Source organism: Dromiciops gliroides, chromosome 2, assembly GCF_019393635.1.
Source record: "Dromiciops gliroides isolate mDroGli1 chromosome 2, mDroGli1.pri, whole genome shotgun sequence".
Classification (NCBI taxonomy): Eukaryota; Metazoa; Chordata; class Mammalia; order Microbiotheria; family Microbiotheriidae; genus Dromiciops; species Dromiciops gliroides.
Window position 1 is genome coordinate 623,152,945 of NC_057862.1, and position 9,242 is coordinate 623,162,186.

The window sequence follows — 9,242 nt, forward strand, 5'->3', positions numbered from 1 at the left end:
GGAAATGTTAGGACATGTAGTTTTAAAGTTCTCTTCTACATTTTTTCCATAGAGGACATTATTTAGCAGTAGTTAAAAGATACAGAATACATTAATGTGCTCCGTAAAATATTAAAAATTAAAATGCTTTATTTCATAATTCTCCAGTTTCCTGAATATAACCTTCCATGTATTTTTAGAATAACTGGTGGACATGAAAATTGAGCTTCCATTATCAGGGTTCATTGTGTTGTTTTTTTTTTTTTCTATTGAAAGCAATTGGAAAATTGCTAAGGCCCATTTCAAACTCCTGATTTTGACTCAGGTGTAAAACTATATGTCACATCAAAGGAAACAGATGGCTTTCTTTTTCACTCCTCTTGAGTCCTTGTTTATTCAAACATTTCAGCAATGACCCTGTAGATGGGATAGGGTTCTATCTAAGGCTCTATGATTTACAAATGGCAGTAGGCAGCAATTGACTTTTTCTCCTTTCAATCTTTACAAAATTGTTGGATGTTGTTGTTGGTAGGGTGTTGTGTGATGGAGGATCAAGGAAAAGTGATCCTAAATTGCTCTTCTTTGGAATGAATGGGTGTAGGGGGGTGGAAGGGGGAACTTCTTTCTCTTCACCAGGTATTTATGGTTTGTGTAGATATACTTAACACCTCCCTCCCCAAGAATTCCCCTGGAGAGAATTCACTCTTGAGATTTTTTTCTCCCAAACAACTAGTTGAATGCTATATAGTTCCTCTGAAAAAAAAATGATTTATAAAGTAGTGATGCTTCTTACTCAGTTTCGTCTCCATCTCTCCTTGCATCTTAGCATCTTTTCTGCTAAAACTCACCAAAACTGTCGACCCTGCTTCCTTTGACGTTTCACAATCATCCAAACAGGGTAGCAAAAAATGGTTATTGAACAGAGAAATACATAAAATATGTGCTGGTTTGCTGTAGCCATTGCAAGGCTTTGCTAAACCGCTAATAGAAATACTATTTTGCCATATATATTACCAATTATGTAATGATAACTTTTTTTTTTCAAAAGGCAGAAATTAAGGTCTTTCTTTCAAAATCTGATTATAATTGACCCTTTTATCGAGTGCCAATGGTTACTTACCACACCTGCACCAAGTTGTCTGTGTATCCAGCATATAGAGTCTGACCATCAGCAGACCAGGCTAAGGAAGTACACTAGGGAGGCTCAGCCTTGCTGCTGTGCTGATCACTTCTTGCTTAAGCTCATCCACAATGATTTTACCCTCTAGGTCCCAGATCTTGATGCTGGGCCCAGTGGCAGCACAGAGCCAGTAGCGATTGGGGCTGAAGCAAAGTGCATTGATTATATCTCACCATCCAAAGTATAGAGGTGTTTACCTTCATTGAGGTCCCACATCATAGCCTGACAATCATTGCCTCCAGAGGCACAGAGAGAGCCATCAGGAGAAACTGTAACTGTGTTTAGGTAGCCTGTGTAGGCAATGTGTTTTGTCTTTCGTTTGCAGTTGACCAAGTTCCAGACCTTGACTAGCTTGTCCCAGTCACAGGAGACAATGATAGGGTTGCTGCTATTGGTGAAAAACGAACACAGGACACCCACTCTCAGTGACTCTCAGGGCTCTCATCCTACACAGTGTATTTACAGATACCCAGGTGTTCTACAGCTTGATAGTCTTATCCCAGGAGCCAGAGACAATCTGGCGGTTGTCTGAAGAGACGGCTACACTCAGCACATCCTTGGTGTGACCAACAAAGTGCCTGTGGTAGTGCCAGTTGAAAGATCCCATAGTCTTAGTGTGCCATCCCAGGAGCCCGAGAGTGCAAACTGGCCATCAGAGGAAATAACCACATCACTAACAAAATGTGAGTGACCCCTGAGGGCACGCTGGGGGATCCCATAGTTTGATTCATCTCTGGTAAGCTTCCACATGATAATGGTCTTATCTCAGGAAGCTGACAGGATCATGTCTGGACACTGGGGAGTCTTAGCGATCTGGGTCACCCAGCCCTTGTGGACTTTAAGGTACCCCCGAAGGGTCATCTGTTCAGTCTTGATGAGACTTCGGGGGATCGCTCCAGAGGAAGGATGGATCCAGATTGCATGGAGAGAGCACAGCCAACGCTCCTACATGTTAGGTGCCTAGAAAGAAAAAAGTAATGATAACTTTTTATCAATAAAACCCAGAATCCCTTTGAACCTCATTAATTCTAAAGGGACCAAGCACTAATCACAGTAATTGTGGAGGTATGAATGCTTCTAGGCATAAACACATTTATCATGGGGGAAGTATGGTGAAGCTGCAGGTAATATAGCTGGAAAAAGTCCCATGTGTACTGCACACACAGGGAGTGAAGAGTATATATCTTTTTCAATGTACAATGGTTGCCTCCCCAACTTCCCCAACTACGATGCTGATTCATATTTCTTTTTTCATTTCTTTCCCATGTGGCCCTTGGCCACTGTAGCCTGGCTAGTAAGGTAACTTGCTTATGACTCTTCTTTCCCACTCTGTTGAGTTTAGGTTATCTTTACTCCTTCTTCTGTTTCCTGCCTCTATCTTAATACCAGTGTATGTGGCTGGAGCAGTCTCAAGTGAGTTGATCAGAAAATGGATATACTCATCTCAATATTATTGCAGTCTATGTTGGCATTCACCTTTCCTTTCCTTGAATTCCAATTAAGGGAAATAGTAGTGGCATGAGGGCATTTATGCTCTAGGGACTGTTAAAAACCTAGCTTTAGCTGGATGGAAACTGGTAAGTAGATTGCAGATAGCCTAGGGTGATGTAAATTATCTTACCCACTGTCTAAGAAGAAATCAGGAGAAAAACTGGTTGCTTTTTCAACTCCAAGTGCTAACACCCATCCCATCCCTGGGGAAAGGTCAGTAGATTTGGGGTCCTAAACCTGAATTGGGTCTTCATGTGGCCACCTTTATGAAGCCAAGGCACACAAGAAAATTCTGTTCTGAATTAAGTTTTTGTGCAATCAATGACTCATGGGAGTAGTAGCAAAGGGAATAGCCTCAGTGACAGGGAATCCCTGGGTTTGACAAAGCATCACTAGAATGTGAAGCCTTGTAGGGAAAACTGTAACTTCTACCTGACAGAACTCTGACGATTTTGTTTTATTTGACAAACTTACACACAGAATAGCGGGGTTTAAAATTCATTTTCAAGACCTTGACAAAATACGATTGTTCTATTTAGAGATCAATGCAAAGGGCTCACCATCTGGGGGAAGCAGAGAGCAACACTGGAATATCCAGTTCCCTGACCCCCATTAGAGCCATCAGCATAGAGAGAAGACTCGATTTGAGGAAGACCTCAGTTTAAGGAATTGTAATGGGGGACTGTAAATACCACTAGTAATTTCATATTGTGGAATCTTTTAAAATCATAGTCCCTCATTTAAGGGTTTCTATGTTGATTTTCCTTTTTTTCAAAAGAAACTAAATTTTGATACTATTCTGGACTGTGCTCTTGAAAGTGGGGAGTTGGTGTCAAAATCTTGGATAGTACAATATAGAGTTTTCCCAGGTGTATTCTTTAAAGAATCCCTCATCCCTCAACAAAAACACAAACACAACCCCAAACAATCAAACAAAGATTAAAACACACTGGGATATATATATATTATAATATATATATATATATATAGATATATATATATATATATATATATATATATATATATATATAACAAGCTAGTGTAGTGGAAAGAACACTAGATTAGGAAGTCCTAGTTCAATTCTGTCTCTCTCATTTATAAACTTAGAATGCTCACTTAAACTCTCTGTTGTTCTGTTTCCAAACTCTGTAAAATATTTGTTAACTGACTTAGCAGACTAGATTACATCATCTCTAAATTCTTTTCTAACTCAATACCTTAAGAAATATTATTCTGGGTGCATGGCATACCCCATAATACCATACTGGATTTCTGGTCCAGGTATCTTTCTCTTTCTAGTGTATGAACAGGATTTAGAGTTAGTATCAGAGCAGGTTGGACTGAAATCTAAGATTTCCTCTACCCCCAACATTCTGTATCCTAGGCTACTTTCAATATCTAACTTGTATATATCTATGATTCTAAAGGTAATGCAAATGAAGTTTGATGTAGGATGTTGGGGATTGGACTTAAAACTTAATTACTCACGTTAACTCAGTCATGCTAGAAAATTGTATTTGTCTTGTCTGTAAAACGTCAAGTGGATGAACAATAAATAATAAATGGAGACATTTCACATTTCTGGATGTTTTTTCTCCTTTAATGAGGACAAATGTCATTGAAAGTAGCAGCATCTGCTTATATTTTATGAGCAATCATAGCAGCCCCTTTTTCTAACGCTCAATGTTAATGGGTTTTTATCCTTACTTAACCTCAACTCTTCAGTTTGCTAACCTTTGTAATTCACATTTCTCTCTGTTAGCATTTGACTAGTAAGTAAAGATTCTTTTGTAAATATATAATACTCTCTTCACTAGCAAGTTGTCTGACAAGTACTGAAATATCATTATTTCTGGAAGGGCTTAAGCTGAAAATGTTGATGTGGTGCTATTGGCTGAGTCTTGATTGTAGGTTCAAATAATTACAAATGAAAACAAACCAAGACCTTGTGTAGAGAAACATAAGCCAACCAAAGCAGGCTAAGATTTAGTGTGACTGGCCTAGGGCTACCTCCATTTCTACGCAGCTTGAGCAATGGGACCTATGATTCTGTTACCTGCAGGGAGGCCACAGCAGTGACTGCCAATTGAATTCTTCAGTTGGTTTCATCCAGGCTTATGGATATAGCCAAATAGAGAGAAAGGGGAAGATAATGAAAAGTTCAAAGTCTCTGTGAATAGAATATTAATCCAGTCTTTAATCACAGTTCTTTGAATAAATTCAGACAGTTGGCTGAATTTCCATATACAAAAGTGCCTTATAGCAGCAGAAACACTTTGGATGGTTTTGGCAGCAGATAGTTCCATAATGCACCATTGCATATCTGAACGATGCTAATGCTCCACAAAAGGAGGAGTTGTTGACCAATATCTTTACATTGAACCACTGACTTTGAATTTCAAAAAGCATCTAAGCCAGCTGGGCATTTATAGATGCCTGCTAGTTGTGAGATTAGTGCCAGGAATCCAAAAACCAAACCAAAAAAACAGTCCTGGCCCACAAAGAACTTGCATTTACTAGGGGGGTTAGCCTGGGGTCCATGAAATTAAAAAAAATACATATATTTTTGAAAACTGTATTTCAATACAATTGGTTTCCTTTATTTTCCTATGTATGGTAATTTTGATGCTTTTATATAACCTCATTCTGAGGAATGGTTCCATAGGAGGGCCTCTCAAGATTGCTAAAATGTTTAATACATCTGCACTAGGGAGCCACAATATCTATAAGACCCCTGAAATACCTTGACGCTTAGGTATACTTTGAATCAAATCATGCTTTTTTAAAGTACCTAAGCAAAAGATTAATCTAGATGGAACCCAGATTCAATAGGTTAGGAAAATCAAAGATCAATAATCAATATCAAATCTTTAACTTGCTGTTGGGGAGGAAGTTGGCAACCTCAAGGAGGAAAACTACCAGGCCAATAATAGGTGCAATCATGATACGAGAGGGATCATCGGATCATAGATCTAGAGTTCTAAGGGATTCCATCTCCTCTGACCTCCTCCTTTTTACAGATGAGGAAACTGAGGCTCACGGAGTCAAGTCACATGTCTAAGGTCAGGTAAGTAAACATCAGAGGTGCCTATAGCTTCCACTTCTTCTTCCAACCCCTTTTGCCAGTAACTATTTCCTCGTACAGTACCTGACTCACCACAACCTCGATGAAGGTGGAGGCCAGGGTGGTACTGGTTATAGAAGATGACACATATTCTTTCCCCTCATCCCTCCTATCTCTACCATTGGCATACCTGCCTCCTTACCCTCTCCTGGTCCTGGACTTTCAAGCGTGAGGTGTAGGTATAATGATCTCCCTCTGAAAGGAAGAATCATGTTTCTATCCCTCAACCCCTGCCCTAGTTCTTTATGTCAAAACTGGGGACAAATTCATAAACTTAGTTATAGCTCTTTTAAGATATCTGAAATGCTTTGCTCAGCCAGTGTGATATTTAAACCTTTTTAAGCAGAGAAGTGAATCACTGAGTCACAGAATGGTTAACAGAGAGTTGAAACCAAAGATAGATTAGAAGTTGATAAGGAGAGCACCCTTTTTATAGTTAAATCATTTCAGTTATGTCCAATGCATTGTGACCAAATCTGGGGATTTCTTGACAAAGATACTGGAGTTATTGGCATTTTCTTGTCCAGCTCAATTAACAAATGAGGAAACTGAGGCAAACAGTTAAATGACCTGCCCAGGGACACACAACTAGTAAGTGTCTAGGCCAAATTTGAACTCAGGTATTCCTACCTCCAAGCCAGGCACTCTATCTATTGTATCACCTCACTGCCCTTAAAAGAGCACCTAGCTGCCCTCAATGAGTTCAAGTTACCAGATTGAAATTACCTAAATGTTATTTCTAAGACAAATACAAAGTACAATTCTGTATTTCAAAAAGTAATATCTAAGGACAATTTTAAGAGCTGGATCAGCAAATGATATAGTATGACTAAAGTGCTTTGTAATTGTAAAGGATTATGTACGCATACATGATTATTTTTGGTATTTATTATTTTCTATGGCCTGCTTTTGTCTAACTAAATGTGTGTATGAATATATGTATATATATGAATATATTAAATAATTAATTGGATTAAGTTATGTAAAACTACTCTGTTATGGCCTTATTCAACCACCTTGTAACTTTTTGGACTAAAATATCCTTTCCTGGGCACTAGTTCTTAAGTGCATTGTCTCCCTTATTAAGGTCAAGGAATGCTTTTGCTTTTGTATTGGTATATGGTAAGTTCTTGATAAATGACTTTCATTCATTCGTGGTGTTGTGGTAACCCTGGTTTCTCAAAGGAGATGGCAATACAGCATAAGCTCCAGCAGTTCCTACCTGAAGGAAAAGGCTTGGGGATAGAGATTTGAGTTGTCACATGTGCAACCATCCTAGCTAAAGTGAGAGGCTTACCCTAAGAAGGTTGGCTACTTACAATGAATTATTCTGGTAACTTATGAAAGGCTCCCACTTACAAGGTGTTAAGTTCATCGGTTCATTCATTTTATAGGCTTTTAGTAAGGGGTTAATATGTAACAGACACTTTACTAGGAACTGGGTATACAAAAAACAACAACATAGAAGTCCCTGACCTCAGGAGCTTACATTCCATTGACATAGGGGGAATAATATCAGCAAAGATGAGTACAAACTAAATACATATTTGTGTATATATGTATTATATCTATCTCTATATTTTATCATGTATATCTATATCTATATATATTTGTGTGTATATATATACACCTGTAGAAATTATGTAAATACGTGTGTATGGGTATAGGTATAGGTTAAATGCATATCTAAACATATATGTGCCTGTATGTATATATGTATACATGTATGTATATGTGTGTGTATATATATATTTCCACAGGAGAAAATATACACACACACATAATATGTATCCCACAAAATATATTCACATATATTATAAATATGTAATAGTTATAGACTATATTTATTTAATATATTCATATATATACATATATTCATACACACATATATATGTATGTGATGTGTATATATGTATATATATATATGTGTGTGTGTGTATGTGTGTGTGTATTTTTATATATATCACATTTCTATGGAAATGACTAGCACCTTGGGGATGAGGGTAGGCCTTAGGAAGGAGGTGGCACTTGGAATGAGTCTTGAAGGGATCTGGCAAGAAGCAGAAATTCAGAAGGAATAAGTGCATTCCAGGCATGTGAGAAAGTCACGGCAAAGGCATGGAGAAAGGAAATGAAGTATCATGTGTGAGAAAACCAAAAGTGGCTCAGTCTGGCTAGTGCAGAGTATATAAAGGAATATAATATTTAATAATCCTGGGAAGGTATGCTGGACAAGATTGGGAAGAGCCTTAAATAACAAGCAAAGTAATTTATATTTTATTCTAGAAGCAACTGGGAGCCATTGGGGCTTCATGACTAAAGAACTTAGGTGGCAGTGGAAGTATATAAAACTAAAGAAATCAGGGATATTTTCAAATTCTGGAGGAAATGTTGAATTATTATTTATATCCTAGGGAAAATAGATCAAATAAACCTGCCTGGATTAAATATAACATTTTCATTTTACCATTACTTAGTAATATGTTTTGTTGGTTGAGTTCATATTAGTGGAGGCAACCATGTTCATTCATCAACAAATCTTTATTGCCTATTACATCCAAGGAAGGTCCTATGCTGGGTGCTATTGAGGATATAGAAATTAGTTACTGTCTTTGTCCTTGAAGAGCTTATGGTCTAGTTGATAGTAACTCTCATATCAGATAGAATATGATTTATTCTGTAAAAAAGGTATAAAAATTGACTGTGGGAGTTAATAGAAGGGAAGACTACTACAACTTCTTCCTTTATTCTTCTTTAAAAAAATAATATTGTTGCTGTTCATAGTTGTTTCAGTTGTGTCCAACCCTGTGTGAATACATTTGGGGTTTTCTTGGCAAATATACTGTAGTGGATTGTTATTTCCTTCTTCAGCTAATTTTATAGATCAGAAAACTGAAGCAAACAGGGTTAAGTGACTTGCCCAAGGTCACACAGCTAGTAAGTATCTGAGGCCAGATTTAAACTTAGAACAATGAGCCTTCCAGGCTCAGCACTCTATCCACTGCACCACATACCTGCCCCTTAAGATTATTAGCTTTCTTATTATCTGTTTGGCTTTCCTTCTTTTCTTTTGACCCCTTTTTGGACTCCTCTTCCTGGCTTTTAACCAATCATATCTTCCTAAGACTGAATATTTGGTTTTCTACTCTTTTCTTGTACTTCTTTCAGACAACTAAGCCAGTCTTGTCTTCATAGCTCTAATACAGTATCTTCAGTTGCCTCTTGAAAATTTTCACATTGTCTCACCATATTGCGACAGTGGTTTACATTTTGAACATTACATGCAATTCCAAAATGTATCAACCTGAGTTTGTCACTTATGTCCACTGCCCAACTTCCACTTAAAATTTCCCCATATACATCAATGAAACCTCATTTCCCAGTCATCCCAAGTTTGAATGCTAAGAGCCACATCCATTCTTTCTTTTCTATTTCCTTTGCCCAAAACCTTCATCCAGGCCATCATCT

The 9,242-nt window shown here is 37.7% G+C and overlaps 1 pseudogene; it reads right to left on the reverse strand.

The window, feature by feature from the left end:
- Positions 1–1,074: 1,074 nt before the first annotated feature.
- On the reverse strand, positions 1,075–9,023 carry LOC122739416 (annotated as a pseudogene).
- Positions 9,024–9,242: the final 219 nt, after the last annotated feature.